Here is a 21,139-nt window from a genome sequence, read left to right on the forward strand (position 1 = left end):
TATGGTGAATGTGACAATAATGTATGACTTCCCATATTGGATCCAAGCATCAATTGTTTTAAACACCTTGGGACCAATTACCTCATTAGATATATGTCTCATTCAAAAATGGTTCATGATTTGAAGAAAAGGTTTGAAAGGATGATTCATTACTGAGAAACACATTGTCTAAACTATCAGGAGTAATGCTTTCATGAGATTGATGAATAATACTTTCCTTGTCCTAGGATGATCATGGATGTCATTACTTAGTGAAACATGAGAAGACTGAATAGATAAGTTCATACCTTGAATTTCATCAATCTTCATTTCCTTGTCAACTACCAATGATGAATGAATAGGAACATCTTCTCCACACAAGAAGTCATCATCTGAAGCATTGAGGCACCAAGTAGGAATAAAAGCACTATGAAATTCATCTTGATCCATATTTCCTTGATCTTCAATCATATGTTGTGTTATTCTTGGGAGATATATGATATCTCTTTTTCAATCTCATTAGAATCAAGATGATTGAATACTTTCTCTTGAGTTTATAATTTTTTTCATAGTGATGTCCTGCTACATTAGCAGACCCTTTTATTTCAATAGGGTCCATTGCTTGACGATATTGTTGATTAGACATAGAATCTCCATCTTCTTACATACATGCAGATTTCGATAAGTTCTTCCTAACATTTTGATCACAAAAATTTTTGTTATCCAAAAAATAATTCTCACATTGGTCTTCTTTCTCAATTCCTTACAATGTTTGAAGTAAAGAAGAATGTATTTTGTGGGATCAGGATCTTTGGAAGTATGATTCTAATTAATCACTAATTAAGACTACTATGACAAGTACTAATAGTTATATGATTTAATCTAATAAATAAAACTAAAATAAATAAAAATATTAAATTAAAATTAAATAATTGAATATTCAAGAAATAAAATAAAATAGAAAACACCTACAAAATAAACACAATATTATGGTTAGATGAAGGTCTGGAGGTGGAGCAATACTAACGACTCTCTTGAAAGAAAACCCACCAAATAATGATATAGAAATTACTAAGCATTTAGGAAAACAGAAAAAGCAGTGTTGTCAGCTCCATGCCTGCAACGTCTCTGGTTGAAAAAGCAATATTATTGTTAGAAGAGAAACTTCCTTAAAAGCAAAAAAATCAATGATAAAAAAAAGCAGTATTACCGTTAGAGCTCTCAAATAAATCTGTCTTTATCCAGATTCAATGGGATGGAGCCATACCAACGGCTCTCTTGCTCCATAAAGCCTGCATTTCCGCTGGAAAAAACACTATTATCGTTGATAAGAAAAATCTTATTACCGTTGGAGCCAAGTCCTTATATAAGAAACCCTACGTTTCCCACTGCAGGCGGAGAGAGTGTAATGACTCTGAGGGTTATTGTAATGCATTAGCAATTCGAGTAGCCCGTAATTGATAGACCAGGTATTTATAATGAATTATCAATTCCAGTCCTCTGTTTTGATGGGCTAGGGTTTTGTGGTATTCTCGTTCCAGGAGCTTTGAAACTTGGTATTCCTGATATCTTGGTAAATTATTCTGATCAATGCCCACCTGCTGTGTTTCTCTGTTTGACTTTGTTTCATTATTTGTTAATGAGACAATTGATTGATAAACTTATTTTGACCCCAATATTCAAATGTTTGGGGTGTGCTTCTTCTGTGCTGGTTGAATCACTTATCTAAGTTGTCGTTTATCCATTATAGATTATTTCATGATTATTGTTTATCTTGTTATGTCATGTTCCGCTTGTTCCTCTCTACAACATGGTAACTTGGTTATCCGATCCAGTTTGTTTAAGTCAAGACATATTAATTGAGGGCACACTTCTGTATGTTGTTATGAGAAAGCATCCGACGAACATGTGCTCTGCGGAAGAGCTTATTAACTTTCATATGCCAAGCCACAACTACTTTTACTCTCCAAATGTGTATGAATCCGCAAATCTAGAACTGAAATTAGCTGGTCCCAGACACTTGAACTATCTTGTCATGTGCCTCTGTTCAAGGGCCCTTTTTAGCTTCCTTGTTTCAACTGACGCTACTTTTACATAATCAAACTATTTGTGAATTATCATATTTTTATTGTAAACAATTCTTGAACTAGCATTGGATATACTAAAAAGGTCGGCGAATGTAGGATAAGTGCAAGACTGATTAATAGTGCCTAATAATATTGTAATCTTTGAAGATCGCAGGATCAAGCTTTCATATGTCAAGCCACAACCACATTTACTCTGTCTAAATGTGGTTGAATCCTAAACATAAGAAAGCTAATGAGTTCTTGCACAGAGCACATAAATGTTGGTCAAGTGCTTTCTCATAACATCACTGTTGTTTTGCTGTAGATTATCACTCGCTTTGTCTGAATGTCTTTTCACATAAAACCTGACAAGATTTGTCTCGTGGCCGAGGAAACAGGGATTTTTGCTTTTATTATAGGTATTTGTATAAATTTTCTTCCACCTGTTGTATGCGGCATTGTTACTTTCAGTCCTGGAAACAAGGTAAAAGTTTTAGAGGTTTGTAAATTTACCTTGACGATTGCATAGTTTTATTTTGCTTCTTAAAGAGTTTTTATGCTATATTATATACAAAGTTACCTTTTAATATTTACTAGAGATTTAAGATTATTATCTGGAGAAATCAATTCTCCTTTTTCTTTTTTCATTATTAGATGCAAGTAATCCATTCTGTTTCTGAGTCATCTCTGTTTTCTAGAAAAACATTTTTGTCAGTCAATTCCACAATTGAGGAGCACGGTGATTGCTGCGGCAGATTGGCTTTTGCACTCGCAGAGCAATTCTCAGCACCTGCTAAACAATCCCATACAGAAAATCAGGTATATTCTTATAAGTCAGTGGTGTTAGTCTAAAATATAAGGAATATTTATATTTCATTTTTATAGTTGATAATAATTTAGTTGTTTGGCTTAATCCTACTGCATGTTCAAGCAATAGTTCCAGTACTCTTCCAGACAGTATTCACACCTTTGACCCTAGAATTTAAGAAATAATGAGTGGAATCAACTCTGTGTAAAATAGTTAAGTTTTTTGTAATACCTAAGTCTATGAATTTAATTGAAAAATTTCTTGAGGGATGACTAGCTATTTCTTGATGGTAATGCTGAATGGATGACAAGCTTCCAATTCATTGAACAATTTCCTGAGGGATTGCTGGCTTCTCAAGGACTAGCCAGGATTTGAACTTAGACCCTCTTGTTTTAGTGTCGGATATTCTGAGTATAGCTTGTTGCTAAGTGGGTGACAGTTTCTCAGTCACCAAACGAGATTGTTAGCTTTTCATGGACTAGCTAGGAATTGAACTTGGCCCTTCTTTGACTTTGCTTAGAAGCAACAATGATATTCACTTTTAGCTTTTCTTATCGCTAATCTTCATAATCTTTTCATAGCCTGCATTTTCAGGATTGTGCCCTGCAAATTTCATACGCCTCTCAGATTTTAACACTCTTTTCTTGATGGTCATGCTGAATGGGTGACAAGTTTGTAGGCTGCTATTCAAGGCTTTATTCATTATATCAATCCCTTGGAATGTGCCATGTAAACTTTGGAGGTTGCTCAAATGGAACACTTTGTTTTTGGTGGTCATGCCAAATGGCCAAGTTCACAATTCATTGAACAATTTCTCGAGGGATTGTTAGCTTCGCTCTTGTAGTGGCTAAGATTTGAAATTTGCCACTCTTGCTTTACTGTGGGATATTCTGAGTATGCATTGCGATTAAGTGGGTGACAAGTTCTCAATTCATTAGACAATTTCTCGAGGGATGTGACAAGTTCACAATTTCTTTAAGGGATTAGCTAGGATTTGTATTTAACTCCTCTTGTTTTACTGTTCTCATTGACAAGCTAGGATTTGAGCTTATTAGTGGCCCCTCCTGTTTTACAGGTCAATTTTCTGAGGATGGATTGTTAGATTCTCATGGACTGTCTAGGATTCAAATTTAGTGCCTCTTGTTTTAGTGTTAGATATTCTGAGCATGGATTGTTGTTGTTTGGATAACAAGCTCACGATTCATTGTTAATTGTTTATTGTGAGCTTGGATTAAAACTTAGCTTGGATTAAAACTTAGCAGATTCCATTTTACTGTAGGGCATTTAGAGTATGGATTGTTTCCATCACCACTTCATGAACTCCTCTTTTGTGTTTGGACTCCTTACCTGTGTGATACACGTTAAATTTCTGTGAAATGGTTAAAGTTTTGAACCTAAGATTATTGCGTTTACTGCATCATCACCAAGCTGCTTGTTCTTTTTAGTTGAGATCATAGATTGTTTATACACTCCCATCTTGAATCACATTTCTGTTCTTGGACTACTAACCTAGCTCTGGTACAACTTTATATGAAACTAAGATTACTCGCATTTGCTCCTTTGACATTTGAACTACTTTCCACTTTTCAATTTAGAGTATGATTGTTTCCAACAAAAATCAGATACCGTTTTCCTAATATGTTTGTGCATAAACTCTCAAATCATATTTAATTCTTGGTTTGTTCATTTGCATTTCCCTATAGATAATTCAATTTGGAAAAAGTGTTTCATGAATGTTAAAATGTGCCTAATGAAATGACCCACAATAAAAAGGAAATTTCTCTATTGACGAATTTGTTCTTTTGTTCATTTTGATTTGTAGTTAATTTGCCATAAAATAAGAAACCTTTTTATTTTGAAAACATAAAATGTCTTTATATATTTTCTTTGACAAGTTTTCCGTCAGCTTCAGCTGAGAGATTGGAGTGTATGAATTGGACCTGTTCTTGAGGATTGTCATGTCAACTTTGCTTTTAATTGAATGTAGTGTGTAAACAAATTAACCAAACTACCTCGAAATAGGTGTTAGAATTATTAATTTGATGTTTGACTTCCATAGGAAAGAAATGGAAATAGATGGTGGAAGAGTGACAGAGAAGACTTTTTAATGATGATTCTTGTTCCTTGAGTATGCTAATGATTTTCTTTTGGTCATTCTTATTTTGAGTATGCTGATGATTTTTTTGGCTATGTAAGAGGTTATGGTTGACATTGAAATGAGGGCAGCCCACAATTTCTTTAAGATGTTTCATACTGAAACTCTTTAAAAAAGTGGTATTCAGCTGCAGGCATATGTACATCCTATAGGGTCTTTGTGTAGAGTCTGACTATGCATACAAAACATTAGGCTTTAATCAATTATAGCTAATGGAACCACCAGCTGCCTAAGTTGTTTTTGCCTTGTTTGACTAGAGTTTTCTATTCAGAAACACATTTTAGTTGATAAATTTAGTGGTCCAATCCATTATCAGTAGTTCTGTTCAGTTATAAAATTTATTATCAATCGCACTATGGCAGCATCTTGGATTGAATCTGGGCTAGGTTTTTACCTCACGCGGCACCGACGATCTTCCCTCGTCGGGACGATCCCAGACTACGCCTGTCTCCAAACTCCCCTAGCTCAATACCTGCACACACCCTGGTCAGCACAATCACAATATAACTTGCACAACGGAAATTACTCAACACACTAAGAACACCACATATAGGGTAACAAGTAGCTTTATTGATTTTGAACAATGGCCCCTGGCCCGGTCTACATCAATTTCAACTATGTTGTTGATTACTACCCGAGTGCTTCCCAAGCACTCAATACAAGTTCCCACCCCTAGATGTGCACCCACTCTTAGAACACTGGCACACCTCTTGTGCACCTCACCTCCAAGGCTCTTGTTCCTCACGTAGACTCCACACCCCCAACACCCTATGTCGTTGGAACTTGCCGAGGCAACCCTGGCTCTCTATTGAGCCCGATTGACTTACACGGATAAGACCCAGGCCCCGCCCACTATGGGTGACCCAGATCACACTACACCTTGCACTTCACTATCTCTACACTGCTTCACATCACCACATAGCAATCTCTGAATACTCTGCTCGTTGAATGCTATTGTGTGCCTCCTTGCATTTCTGCACCATGACACTTTGCCTTGGAGAATAAAAGCAATCACATGTAGACGTTTGTTTCAGAATGGTCGGGGTACTCTTCTTCCCCTATAATAGCTATTAGTGCCAGAACGAGTCCGCATTTGAAATCGTCCGTACAGTCGACAACTCCCTTAAAGACCTCTGTCTCAACCCAGAAGCAACCCTTCCCCTTATGCGAATCACCCACCCCTTACATCCTCCCCCACTTAAAACAGGCGACGTCCCGGACGCCGGCAACACTTGGCCATGTTGTGTTCAAAGAGGTAAATTGGAGTCCCGATTCAAGAACTCCAAAACCTTATCTTCATACTTCCACATGCTCTCAGCTCGCTCCCAAGATGCTTCTGCCCTAGTCTGGCCTTGCCAATGAACTAAGAACTCTCTCCACTTTCTGTTACCATATCCCCAATCTCTAACAACAATCACCTCCTCCACCTCTAACCCTGGCTTGTCCCTGACAAACGCTGGTCCTCGTGTTGGAACATTCCTGCTGTCGTCCTCCTTATCCTGATGATACGGACGGAGCTGGCTGACATGGAACACATTGTGAACTCTCATGTGGTTTGGCAACTTCAGCTTGTATGCCACCTTTCCAATCTTTTCAACAATTGAAAAAGGCCTATCATAGCGTCGTCCCAATGCTGTACTCAACCCTTTTGGTGTTTTGAATTGAACTAGATCCATCTTCAAAAAGACCCTGTCACCAACTTTGAAATCCACATTGCTCCTCCCTGAGTCTGCATAGTGCTTCATTCTTTCAGTAGCCTTAACCAAGTTATGCCTAGCAAGATCTACCTGGTCATGCCACTCTTGCAACCTTTTCCTTGCATATGGACTTTCTCCCATGTATCCACTCAAAACTGTATGAGGAGTTAGTGGTTGTTAGCCTGTTGCCAACTCAAACGGTGAGAACTGACTCGATGCACTCTCCTGCATGTTGTAGCTAAACTGAGCTGAGTCCAATAGCCTTGGCCAATTGGATTGCTCCGACCAAACAAAGTGCCTCAGATAATCTTCCAAAATCCCATTGATTCTTTCAGTCTGTCCATCTGTCTGCGGGTGATGACTCATCGACATGAACAACTTTGTCCCAATCAGTTTGAATAACTCTTTCCAAAAAGTGCTGGTGAACCTTGCATCCCGATCACTAATGATACTCAGTGGAACACCCCAATACTTCACCACATTCCTGAAAAAGTAATCTGCAACATCCTCCGCTTTGCATGGTGCCTTGTACGCTACAAATGTGGCATACTTGAAGAATCTTTCAACTACAACCATACTACTTGTACACCCGTCCACTTCAGGCAACCCAATAATGAAATCCATACTTACACTTGCCCATGGTCTTACTGGCACGGGTAGCGGCTGTAGCAAACCTCCTGGAGGCTTCGTCACTGCCTTGTCCTGCTGACAAATGAGACAACTCCTGACATACTCATCTACATCCTTTCTCATATTTTGCCAGTAGAACCCTCTCTCAAGCAATGCAAGGGTCCTCTTTTTCCCTGTATGCCTAGCCCAAGGACTATCATGACATTCATGTAAGACTTCTTTCCTCACATTCTTCCACTTAGGAAGGTAGACTCGATCCTGGGTAAAGACCAAAAATCCATCTTGGATACTGAACTTGCGAGTCCTACCCTCAGATGCTTGCTTGAACAATTGAGCCGCCTGAGGATCCATTTGATACCCTTCTTTGATAGTCTCCAAGACCTCCTCAGATAGTGTCACCCGGCTAGCCCTTGGTTGAGCCCCTTGATCCTCCTCAACTGCAGCTAACTGTCCCTTTCGACTTAGAGCATCCGCAACCACATTTTGCTTTCCTAGATTATACAGGATCTCAAAGTCGAACTCTACCAGGAACTCCTGCCACTTGGCCTGCTTCGGTGTCACCTTGGCTTGAGTCTTGAAGTAAGTTGAGGAGACGTTGTCTGTCTTCACAATGAACTATGTCCCCAAGAGATAATGCCTCCAAGTTCTGAGACAATGTATGATCCCTGTCATTTCCTTCTCATGGGCAGGATAATTCTTCTCCCTGTCCTGCAACTTCCTAGACTCATATGCAATTGGATGTCCATCCTGCATCAACACACCCCTGACTGCATAATCCGAAGCATCACACTGGACTTCAAATGGCCTTGTGAAATCAGAGAATATCAACACTGGTGAAGAAGTGAGTCTCTCCTTCAATCCCTCAAATGCATCCTGACACTTATTTGACCACCACCACTTCTTGTCCTTCTTCAAGAGATCTGTCAAAGGGGCCGCAAGCTTGGAATACCCTTCAACAAACTTCCTGTAGTAATTTGCCAAACTTAGAAATTGCCTCACTTCATGAACATTGTTCAAAGGCTCCCAATCCCTGATTGCTTGCAGTTTCTCTGGGTCTGAACGAATCAGACCATTACCAACTATATGGCCCAAGAAGTGCACCTCTTCTTGAGCAAAGGAACACTTTTCCTTCTTCACATACAACTTTGAGTTGCTTAGGGAGCACAAGTTGTATGTGAAGAAGGAAAAGTGTTCCTTTGCTCAGGAAGAGGTGCACTTCTTGGGCCATATAGTTGGTAATGGTCTGATTCGTCCAGACCCAGAGAAACTGCAATCAATCAGGGATTGGGAGCCTTTGAACAATGTTCATGAAGTGAGGCAGTTTCTAGGTTTGGCAAATTACTACAGGAAGTTTGTTGAAGGGTATTCCAAGCTTGCGGCCCCTTTGACAGATCTCTTGAAGAAGGACAAGAAGTGGTGGTGGTCAGATAAGTGTCAGGATGCATTTGAGGGATTGAAGGAGAGACTCACTTCTTCACCAGTGTTGACATTGCCTGATTTCACAAGGCCATTTGAAGTCTAGTGTGATGCTTCGGATTATGCAGTCGGGGGTGTGTTGATGCAGGATGGACATCTAGTTGCATATGAGTCTAGGAAGTTGCAAGACAGGGAGAAGAATTATCCTGCCCATGAGAAGGAAATGACAGGGATCATACATTGTCTCAGGACTTGGAGGCATTATCTCTTGGGGACACAGTTCATTGTGAAGACAGACAACATCTCCTCAACTTACTTCAAGACTCAAGCCAAGGTGACACCGAAGCAGGCCAGGTGGCAGGAGTTCCCGGTAGAGTTCGACTTTGAGATCCTGTATAATCCAAGAAAGCAAAATGTGGTTGCGGATGCTCTAAGTCGAAAGGGACAGTTAGCTGCAGTTAAGGAGGATCAAGGGGCTCAGCTAGGGGCTAGCTGGGTGACACTATCTGAGGAGGTCTTAGAGACTATCAAAGAAGGGTATCAAATGGATCCTCAGGCAGCTCAATTGTTCAAGCAAGCATCTGAGGGTAGGACTCACAAGTTCAGTATCCAAGATGGGTTTTTGGTCTTTATCCAGGATCGAGTCTACCTTCCTAAGTGGAAGAATGTGAGGAAAGAAGTCCTACATGAATGTCATGATAGTCCTTGGGCTGGGCATCTAGGGCAAAAGAGGACCCTTGCATTGCTTGAGAGAGGGTTCTACTGGCAGAATATGAGAAAGGATGTAGATGAGTATGTTAGGAGTTGTCTCATTTGTCAGCAGGACAAGGCGGTGACGAAGCCTCCGGGAGGTTTGCTACAGCCGCTACCCGTGCCAATAAGACCATGGGCAAGTGTAAGTATGGATTTCATTACTGGGTTGCCTGAAGTGGACAGGTGTACAAGTATTATGGTTGTAGTTGACAGATTCTCCAAGTATGCCACATTTGTAGCGTGCAAGGCACCATGCAAGGTGGAGGATGCTGCAGATTACTTTTTTAGGAATGTGGTGAAGTATTGGGGTGTTCCACTGAGTATCGTTAGTGATCGGGATGCAAGGTTCACCAACACTTTTTGGAAAGAGTTATTCAAACTGATTGGGACAAAGTTTCTCACCCGGAGACAGATGGACAGACTGAAAGAATCAATGGGATTCTGAAAGATTATCTGAGGCACTTTGTTTGGTCGAACCAATCCAATTGGCCAAGGCTATTGGACTCAGCTCAGTTTAGCTACAACATGCAGAAGAGTGCATCGAGTCAGTTCTCACCGTTTGAGTTGGCAACAGGCCAGCAACCACTGACTCCTCATATAGTTTTGAGTGGATACATGGGAGAAAGTCCAGATGCAAGGAAAAGGTTGCAAGAGTGGCATGACCAGGTAGATGTTGCTAGGCATAACTTGGTTAAGGCTGTTGAAAGAATGAAGCACTATGCAGACTCAGGGAGGAGCAGTGTGGATTTCAAAGTTGGTGACAGGGTCTTTTTGAAGATGGATCCAGTTTAGTTCAAACCACCAAAAGGGTTGAGTACAACACTGGGACGACGCTATGATGGGCTTTTTTCAGTTGTTGAAAAGATTGGAAAGGTGGCATACAAGTTGAAATTGCCAAACCACATGAGAGTTCACAATGTGTTCCATGTCAGCCAGCTTCGTTCGTATCATAAGGATAAGGAGGACGACAGTAGGAATGTTCCAACACGAGGACTAGCATTTGTCAGGGACAAGCCAGGGTTAGAGGTGGAGGAGGTGATTGCTGTTAGAGATCGGGGATATGGTAACAAAAAGTGGAGAGAGTTCTTAGTTCATTGGCAGGGCCAGACTAGGGCAGAAGCGTCTTGGGAGCGAGCTGATAGCATGTGGAAGTATGAAGATAAGGTTTTGGAGTTCTTGAATCAGAACTCCAATTTACCTCTTTGAACATCTAGCTTGGAGCTGGGTGCCTCCGCAGAACAACATGGCCAAGTATTGTCGGCGTCCGGGACGTCGCCTGTTTTAAGTGGGGGAGGATGTAAGGGGTGGGTGATTCACATAAGGGGAAGGGCTGCTTCTGGGTTGAGACAGAGGTCTTTAAGGGAGTTGTCGACTGTACGGACGATTTCAAATGCGGACTCGTTCTAGCACTAATAGCTATTATAGGGAGAAGAAGAGTACCTCGACCGTTCTAAAACGAACGTCTACATGTGATTGCTTTTATTCTCCAAGGCGAAGTGTCATGGTGCAGAAATGCAAGGAGGCACACAACAGCATTCAACGAGCAAAGTGTTCAGAGATTGCTGTGTGGTGATGTGAAGCAATGTAGAGATAGTGAAGTGCAAGGTGCAGTGTGATCTGGGTCCCCCATAGTGGGCGGGGCCTGGGTCTTATCCGTATAAGTCAATCGGGCTCAATAGAGAGCCAGGGTTGCCTCGACAAGTTCTAATGACACAGGGTGTTGGGGGTGTGGAGTCTACGTGAGGAACAATAGCCTTGGAGGTGAGGTGCACAAGAGGTGTGCTAGTGTTCTAAGAGTGGGTGCACATGTAGGGGTGGGAAGCACTCGGGTAGTGATCAACAACATAGTTGAAATTGATGTAGACCGGGCTAGGGGCCATTGTTCAAAATCAATAAAGCTACTTGTTACCCTATATGTGGTGTTCTTGGTGTGTTGAGTAATTTTTGCTGTGCAAGTTATATTGTGATTGTCCTGACCAGGGTGTGTGCAAGTGTTGAGCTAGGGGAGTTTGGAGACAGGCGTAGTTCGGGATTGTCCCGACGAGGGGAGATTGCCAGTGCCGCGCGAGGCAAAAACCTAGCCTCGAGACACTGTCAGAGGTCTAGCTTTCCTTACTTCAGCCATTGGACTTGGTTTCAGGCCGGTTATGAAGAAATGCACTTTCTCTTCCTCTGCCCCGTTTGGCATCTGCAACATATATGTACAGTAGGTCTGGATGTACTCCCTCAGTGACCCCGTCTGCCTCATATATCTGAACTTATACCTCAGTTCCAAGTCTGCACTCTTCGGCTTAAACTGTTGTTTGAGCAGTGTATCTTTAGCTGATTGTCTATGGGATTGTCTCTACTGTCTGCATCGACTATTTTCCCCCCTTTTAGTAAGTGCAGGGAAAATTTTAATTTTGTTGCTGTAATTTTGAATCAATTGTTGAAATTGATCAACTAATTTGTAAGTTGATATTTAAACAAATATATTATATAATAATAAAATTATTTAGGAGCGGTTGAATTTAATAAGATGTGTATCTTTAGCTGATTGTCTATGGGATTAGTCTCTACAATAATAAAATTATTTAGGAGCGGTTGAATTTGCCCCCTCCTTAAGATTGGAGAGAATGGTCACTTGCCATGATCATTCTTTTCAATCTTCTTTATGTGTCCATTCTTATATTGAGTAACAATTGAACTCGTTATTTAGTAATTTGGATAGTAGTTTGATTTTTTCAGCATAGTATAATTGTTTAGTTATTAAATTCTCTTTTAATTATGATATAATCTGGTAAAATATTTAGGATCATCTTTTTATTAGAATGTTGTGATCTGAAGATGTTTTATTAAATGTATTTTGTATTTTATTTTTGTTTTCTTATGAACTGTGTATTATGGTAATTCTCCCCATGGGTTCTATGTGATATTGGTTTTGTTTTGTTAATTTAAATTTAAATTATACATGATTCCTCTGGGCTTGTTTCAAATTTCTCACTTTTATCCTAGCTTTGATTATTTGTAATTGTAGTGAAAGTTGTTGAAGAAAAATAGGAATCTGAATCATTGGCAATGTATTGAATTTTATTAAAATCTTAAAAGAAATTTATAAGTTCATACATAAAATATTCTTTTTAAATACAAAGGATTTTGGCCATTCCTTTAGCCTATTGTTCCTAGGTGATTTTTATTTTTTCTTTATCACATTTATATATTTGTAATAATTTAATTATTAAAATGTAATTGGAGAATATTTTAAATAATCAATTTTATAATATGTAATGATTCAAACATGCTTGCCTAATATTTTATTTGAAGTGTGTTTAATTTTTAGAATTCATATTGTATGTCTTATGCTTATTTAATGTGTGTGATTGAACTAAGGTTGTACAAAATTTATTTCAACTCAACTCCCACATTTGCTTTAGCTATTTAATTTCAATGTTTAGCCCACATGTGATTGAACTTCGTGGTGTATGTAGGCATTTATATTTCAACTTTCCATATTCACTTTGTTTAAAATGTGTACTAGCTTTGACATTTATTTTTGTGTGTAAGAGTATGTTTGGACAAAATGTGTGTTTGATGTGAATTAATGTTGCATGAAGCGACTCTCTCATTAAACTCTTACATTCACTTCACATTTGAGTGTGTTTAGGAAAACTGAGTTGAATAAAAAAAATTGCATGAAAATGTAACTATAGCAACCACTTGGTTGCATTTGTACATGGCATGTGTGATTTTTTTTTTTTTTTTTTTGTGTACATATCGACTTGTTTGAACTTATGTGTGGCAAGTGTTTGTGCCTTTTTTTGTGTTTGTGCATGTGTGAACTTTGCATTCATATTGTGCAAAGACTATTCTAACTTTGATAATGGCTTCTTAACATTGACAATGTTTGAACTTTGGTTTTTTCATCATGCGTTTAAGATTAACATTGCAAATGTGTGAACTACAATTGACATTTACATTATGGATTTCCTTCATGTTGTATACACCAATGCTACCATTAACTTTATGTGACGTGTCTATTAATTGGCTTTGACATTCACTTTGTTTGGTATGTGTTTTATCTATGTCATTGTTGAGATAACTCTATGTGTAACATGTTTGATAACTTTGGCATTCTCTTTAGCTTGTGGCTTTGTTATTTTGTGTGATGTATGAACTTGGAATGCACTTTCAATTTCTTTGTTTGTGTGTGTGTGTGTGTATGTTTAAGATTAAAAGATAAGTTTGGTAAACACTTTGTGTGTTGTTTATTTGTGCATACGTGCTTGTTGGAAATTACTTTAACATTAATTTTCGCTATCATGTTGTGTTGAGTGAACAAATCAACTTTGATTTGAACTTTGTGTGGACTATGCACACAAAAATTTGTAATAATACTGTCATTGTCTAGTGCATGTGTACTTTTGTAATAATATTGTCATTATTTATACTTTGGTATTCACTTGGTTGTTGTGTGTGTTTAAAATAACTTTGGCATTCACTTTGGGTTGCATTAGTGCCTTATATTTGTCATATTTGAATGAACTCTTATATATGTTTTTACTTTTCAATGTTGTATGACTTGAACATTCATTATATGTCACGTGTTTAAATTGTGTTTAATTGTACTTAGTATGAGGTATGATTGGAAGTAGTTTGTGCACATGTGCCAGCATGTGTTGTTATGTGTGTTAAAAATAAATTTGACATTCACTTTAGGTTGTATGTGTGCCTTATGACTTCAACATTGATTTTGTGTGTTTTTATATTCTATTTAATTGTACCCAATGTGAAATATGTTTAAAAGTATCTGTGTGCACATGTGGTAGCATGTGTGCATGTGCTTATTTATCATTTTGACTTTGTGGATGTGTGTGCATAGGGTAAGTGGGTGTGTGTGTGTGTGGTTGCATGCGGGTGCACAAGTGTCTTCATGTGTTATGAGAGAGAGAGAGAGAGATTGCATGTGTGTGAAAGCATGGGTTGTTTAAAAGGGAGATGGTGTGTGTATGCGTGCATTTGTGTGTCTAGCACTATGTATGTGTGCATTTGTGTGTGGGTGCATGAGTGTCTTCATGTGCATGTGTGCATGAGTGAGAGGGAGATGGAGAGAGATTGCATGTGCATGTGAATGCATGAGTTTTTTAAAAGGGAGACTATACGTGTGTATGTGTACATTTGTGTGTAGCACTATGTATGTGAGGGCATAGGGGTAGGTGGGTGTGCATGCATGTGGATGTGTGTGCATGGGTGTGAGTGTGTGTGAGTATTTGTGGTTGGATGTGTGTGGCTAGATGCATGTGTGCATGTAGGTGCATAGGTGTGGATGCACGAGTGCCTTCATGTGTTCATGAGCAAGAGGGAGATGGAGAGAGATTGCATGTGTGTGCGAATGCATGGGTAGTTTAAAAGGGTGACTATGTGTGTGTATGTGTGCATTTGTGTCTAACACTATGTATGTGAGTGCATAGGGGTAGGTGTATTCATATGGGAAGGTGGATGTGCATGTGTGTGTATGTAGTGGTGTATGTGGGTAGTTGCATCTACATGTGTGTATATAGTCAAAGATAGTATGTCTGTGTGTACATGCATGTGTTTGTGGGAGAGAGAATAGGTGTGTTTGTGTGTGTGTGCATGTCTTCATATATGTGGGTGTATGCATGTGTGTGTGTGTGTGTGTGTGTGTGTGTGTGTGTGTGTGTGTGTGAATGTGCATGTATGTGTGCATACATATGCACGTACATATGTGTGTGTGTGTGTGAGAAAGAGGGAGAGGGGGTGTTATATGTGTATGTGTGTGCATGTCTTCATATGTGTGGGTGTATGCATGTGTGTTGTCCATGCACATATGTATGTGTGTGTGTGAGAGAGAGAGAGAGGGGGTGTTATATGTGTATGTGTGTCCATGTCTTCATACGTATGTGTGTGTTGTCCATGCACATATGTATGTGTGTGTGTGAGAGAGAGAGAGAGAGGGGGTGTTATATGTGTATGTGTGTGCATGTCTTCATATATGTGGGTGTATGCATGTGTGTGTGTGTGTGTGTGTGTGTGTGTGTGTGTGTGTGAATGTGCATGTATGTGTGCATACATATGCACGTACATATGTGTGTGTGTGTGTGAGAAAGAGGGAGAGGGGGTGTTATATGTGTATGTGTGTGCATGTCTTCATATGTGTGGGTGTATGCATGTGTGTGTGTGTGTGTGTGTGTGAATGTGCATGTATGTGTGTGCATACATAGGAGTGTGTATTCATGTGTGTGTGTGTGTGTGTGGGCGCACACTTGTCCATGCACATACGTGTGTGTGTGTGTGCACGCACGCCTGCATGTGCGTGCATCTACATGTGTATGCATGCATTTGTCAAAGTAAGATTGTGTGTGTGTGTGTGTGTGTGTGTGTGTGTGTGTGTGTCGTCACACACTCGTCAATGCACATCCTTGTGTTTGTGTGAGAGAATGGGTGTGTTTGTGCATGCACATCATCATACATGTGGGTGTGGGGTTGTGTGAATGCATGTGTGTTTATGTGCATGTATGTGTGCATATGCAACAACATAATTTCATGTGTATGCATGCATCTGTTAAAGAAAGATTGTGTGTGTGGGGGGTATGCATTTGTTCATGCATGTGTGTAGGAGTTTTTTTTCATGTGTGTGTGCATCTACATGTGTTTACATGCATTTTTCAAAGAGAGAAATCACATGTAAGAGTGTGGGCATGCAATTTTCCATGCATGTGTGTGTGTGAGAGAGAGAAAATGGGTGTGTTTTTGCGTACGTGTGTAAGAGAAAAAAATTGGCAAGTTTGTGTGTATGTGTGTGAGTGTGGGGGTGTGTGCATGCATGCATATGTGGGTATATGATGTATGCGTGAGAGAGAGAGAGGGGGGGTGGAGATTGCTGTACATTTTTTGGGTGTATGGAGATGTGTGTGATTCTGAGGATGTGTCTATGCAAGTGTGATAGAGAGAGCGATATAGGGAGCACATTTTCACATCTTTTCAAGGACTGGATCAAAAGATGTTGAAGATGAGGATGGTGGAGATACTAAATGTGATGGAGTAGGGGGATTTCTCATGCATGAGAGGGATGGGGATGAGATCCTTTTGAACATCCTGTTGGAAGCCAGATTATGTAAAGCAAGCATTTTCCCTACGTATTTGCAATGATTCTTTAAAGGTAGATTCTAAATTAGGCTTCTAAATGGCTTTCCTCTCCTTGGTATTGAACCCTTTGACTAAGTGTTTTGGTAGAGTTTATGTTTTTGAATTATAAGTAGCCAAAACTAGGGGTTGGCCCTTAAACAATTAAACTGGTCGACTACTAGCATATTACGAACAACCAAAACTACCCCCTACCACTTAGAAAACAAAAACATATAGTTTAGAAACATAACTAAAAGAGTATCAACAGGCCTAACATATAAAATGCCTATATTAAAACTAGAAAAGCTACTTAAATATATAAACAAAGGCATAACAGCCTTAAACCTACCCAAATTTGACAACTTGCAGATAAACACCATAAAAAACTAGAAGGAGAGAGCCATTAAGGCTTCTTAGCTTCTTTCCTCCCCAGGAGGATGTTTGCCCAATCTTCCGTAAGTCAAACAACATTTTGGAGTCCTCCTTTGGAAAATCTTCCTCCATATCTTTAAGAAAGTGAAGTGTGGTGGCAACAACATGTGTCACTTTAACAGTGAACTTTGTTAAAAGACGCATCCTTTCTTCTAGCGCTTGAATTCTTTGCCACAATTCATTTCCAGTCATTTTCTTGATCTCCATGTTGACCTCTTGCATGTCACTAGGAAAGTCATCCACCTGCACCATAGTAACATCTTGCATATTTGGTACCATAGATCAAAGTGAACACCTTCTTGGTGGGCGAGTGTTTCTGATAAGCATTACTATGTTACTAAATCTTCTTCTATTCGAGAGCAAGCTACTAAGGGGTCTCTTGCTTCTGATGGTTTAGGGGATACTACTCCTGATGTTTTGGATCAGTCTATTTTGGTGGAGGCTCTTGCTTCCCAAACTGTTGGTCGTATTGTTCTGAATGCTGACCCTTTTTAATTTTTTGTTTTTGGACTTGATGTTGTCTTTGGACCTACTGTACATAATATTTTGGATTTGGGTTCGCCCAAATTGGCCTCTCCTAGGGAGAGTGTTTTGGTGGATGATACTTCTTCTCTGGTCTGCCATGTGGATTCCTTTGTTTCTTCAGGGGATTGGCAGAACGATGTGGCTAAGCTAGAGGATGGATGGACAACGGTAAAAGGAAAGAAATCTAAGTATTCCATCCCTCCTCTAGATAAGAATTTGCAGTCTTACAAAGGAGGTTCCAAATCCAAATCTAAATCTTAAGCTCCCTTGTTGAGGATTGATGTCTGTTGTGGTGGAATTTGTTGGTTGTTCCCTATCTTTGTTTGATGAATCACACTGCTATATTTGGGCCTTATATTGTTATGTCTTTAGATTTGATGTACAAGTTTTTACTTAATCAGAACATCCTGCACATTCGAGGGTTAGCGTTATCCTTGGGAGAAACCCTAACAGGGGAGGAAATCGTTATGGGACCATATTAGGGAACTAGTCTCGGGTTAAGTCCACACACCCCAACCCAATGGTGGTTGAAACATGCGACATCTCCTTCTCCTTCATCCCTCCTCCTGAGCTAGACCATGAGGAATCCAAAACCTCCTCTTCCTCCTCCATTCTCGCTTCCCCAAAATTCGATGCCTTCTCTTTCATCCTTTGTTTGGGACAACTTGTGTTCTCTGAATCTGAATCCTCCTCTTGCGAGGCCCCAACTTTTAGTGTCCTCTTAGCGTTGGACTTAGCTAACCTTCCTGACCTCCTCCTACCCCCTCTCCCCTCATCCTCTAACTTCCCCAGTTCCTTCTCTTTCCCTTTATTGTGTCTCCCTTTCTTTCCCAAGGAGGTGGGCTTCAATTCAATAGGGGACTTGCTAGGTGAAGTCTGCAGGGTAGGGGCTCTGGGACCTGTGATCCTAAGGGGAATTAATTAGGGCCAAGGGTTTGGATGGGCAGGAATATCAATCTCCACGATCCTAGGGGGGACCAAGGAAAGGTGAAATTAATACAGCAAAAACATTAACCCTTGGAGTAAAATAGTAAAATTAACATCCTTCCTCATTTTTCCTTTACATCAGTTACCATATCCACTAAATCATGCAATAGAAAGAATGGAATGGAAATTAAATCATGGTGGCAAAAATGGTTTAGGAGAGGACAGTGGTAGTAATAATAGACACCATACCTCCCTTCCAGAGTTAAGTACTTCATCAACATCAAGCATACCTCATTCCATGGCTCAGGGAACTTCTCTTGCATAAAACCACCTCTGTGTTGAATTGTTTCCTCCCAATCCAAAAAGAAGCATTGCAAACTTGCTTCGTTGGCCACCCTAGTCACCTTTTCCCATTTCCTTCCCTTCATTGCCAAACCTGTCACCAGGGAGATGACTTCCTCAGAGATGTAGAACGAGATGCCATTTATCGTAACTCTTTCGCCCTCCCAGGAATTGACAAACTGCAAAGAACAACTTTCATCATGCCCATTTAGTGCCTCCATAAATGGAATGAAGCCACCTTCCTTTAGCATGTACCACACCAATGACTTACTGACATTCTCGTCTATCATGGATGGCTCAATTCGCATAAGGTCGCCACCCATCTCTACAATTGTCCCTAAACCTCTCTTCTCCTTCCAAACCCAGAAACACTTGCTAAGAATTACTTCACACTTTGGCAAAAAAATAATATCCCTTAAGAAAACATAATGACCATTATTGTTAGTAATTATAGTAGTGTCCCTTGTAGAAATTATTGTCACGTGTTGACTGCCTCTATCTTTCTACCAATCTTTTACATCATTCCCAATATACACTAACCATTTAAAATTTGAAAGTAGAGTTTATGTTGCGAGCAAGGAAATTACATGTGGTTGGAGCCCTAATTTTAATGGTTCTCTATTTAAAAAAAATCTCTTAGTATTTAGATAGTTGATGTGTCCCTTGGATCTTCTATCTTGTTCTATAAGATGTTGCCTCACAAATTGATAGGTCATTCCTAATATGGCATGTCTTCCTTTTTGTGAATCATTTTCCTTGTTGTGACTATTATGTTGAAAGATTGGGTAGAAGCATGAATGCTGATGATATTCCTATGGGGGAGTACTACTATGATGATATGTTACATTTATGATTACATTTATGATTGAGTTTGCCATTGATTAACATAGCAGTTTTTTGTGACATCTAACAGAAGAACACCGGAAAGATCAAGTTTGTATGGGCAACTATTTGAGCATTATAACCCCCTAAGGTTATGGGAGATACTTTTGAGTATTTGGTATATGTAGTTAATGTCAGAAGAAGAAAGGATAAGTCTAGAAGAAGTTATGTAAGTTTGGTGATGTTTGTTCTGAGATAGAGGTTACAGAGGCATGTTCTGGTAAACTTTTTATATCTCTTAGTAGAGTTGATATCTTGAGGATCAAGGTTGAGGACGTGGAGAAGACATGTTGAGGATGGTGTGGCTAAACTGACTTGTCATAATATTGCGTGTACGAAAAGTTATTCAAGTTGCAAGGTGGAAGATTAATGTTATCACTAAGTGTAATTGTTCTTAATGTAGTCCTATAATAATTAATTGAGAAGGTCTAATAGTCTACTTAGGGAATTATTTTATGGACTCGATACAAAGGAAGGAAATTTCCCTTTATCATGGTATCGAATGTTTGGAATTATATGGAATGTGAATGTATGATAAGCAACATAGAGTGCAGAATGCAAAGTTGAGCAGAGCAATGTGGAAGTGAAGGAAACTTCATTGCCGAGGTTTTGCTGAGTGATCTGAGGTTTGGTATTTGGATTCGAGGTTCATGACCTAGTCCACAAGGTCTATCAATGAGTGGTCCTACTAATAGGATAGAGAAAAGAGGAAAGGAAAAATGAAGATAACAGTAAATTACTTGTTTAAGCAGTGAGCTCTTCTTGTAGTTGAAATTGCATGTTTGGGCAATGGGCTCTTCTTGCATACATTATACCACAACTCCTAACAAGGTTGGCACAACTCCTAATAGGGTTGGAATCTCTTAACCAGGATTCAAAGTCTCCTAACAGGGACTCATTGTACTAAATGTTGTAATAGACTCCTAACAGGGTCCATCCTCTAGCAAGGAATATTTATATTAGTACATCACCTTGTGGGCATCATTCCCACTAGGGTTTTTCCTCTGATCAAGGGTTTCCCTAGTCAACATATCTGTTGTAATTGTTTATGAGTATTTTATTATGGTTGTTATTTACTTTGGTTGAATGGTTAATTTTGTTTAATTTTTTTTAAAAAATTGTTGAATAATTAATTACATAGAACCAACACACGATGACCTAGACTCAACTTGTACAAAAGAAAACATTGATCGTAAGTAAGGTAGTTAATGCATCACTTTTCTTTTAGATTTTCATCTCAAAAGCACATTATGTGTTAAATACAAGAAATCTAATTTTTGTACTCTTTCGTAGCCATCCAATGTTCATTTTGGAAAAACTCAAAATCATTTAACTCAAATATATTTAAGTTATCTCGCTCTAACTCTCCTATACACTTGAGGTCACAAGGGCAACATTCACCACT

General features: G+C 39.4%; 1 long non-coding RNA gene across 1 annotated transcript; it reads left to right on the top strand.

Annotated features, from left to right (window-relative positions):
- The first annotated feature begins 1,142 nt into the window (after nt 1–1,142).
- LOC149543544 (uncharacterized) lies at nt 1,143–20,740 on the top strand. Its single transcript, XR_016355240.1, has 4 exons — nt 1,143–1,552; nt 2,444–2,544; nt 2,744–2,864; nt 19,766–20,740. It is a non-coding gene; the product is annotated as an uncharacterized LOC149543544 (long non-coding RNA).
- The last annotated feature ends 399 nt before the right edge of the window (nt 20,741–21,139 follow it).

Source organism: Cupressus sempervirens, chromosome 8, assembly GCF_028749045.1.
Source record: "Cupressus sempervirens isolate cs-2001-9-10 chromosome 8, ASM2874904v1, whole genome shotgun sequence".
Taxonomy (NCBI): Eukaryota; Viridiplantae; Streptophyta; class Pinopsida; order Cupressales; family Cupressaceae; genus Cupressus; species Cupressus sempervirens.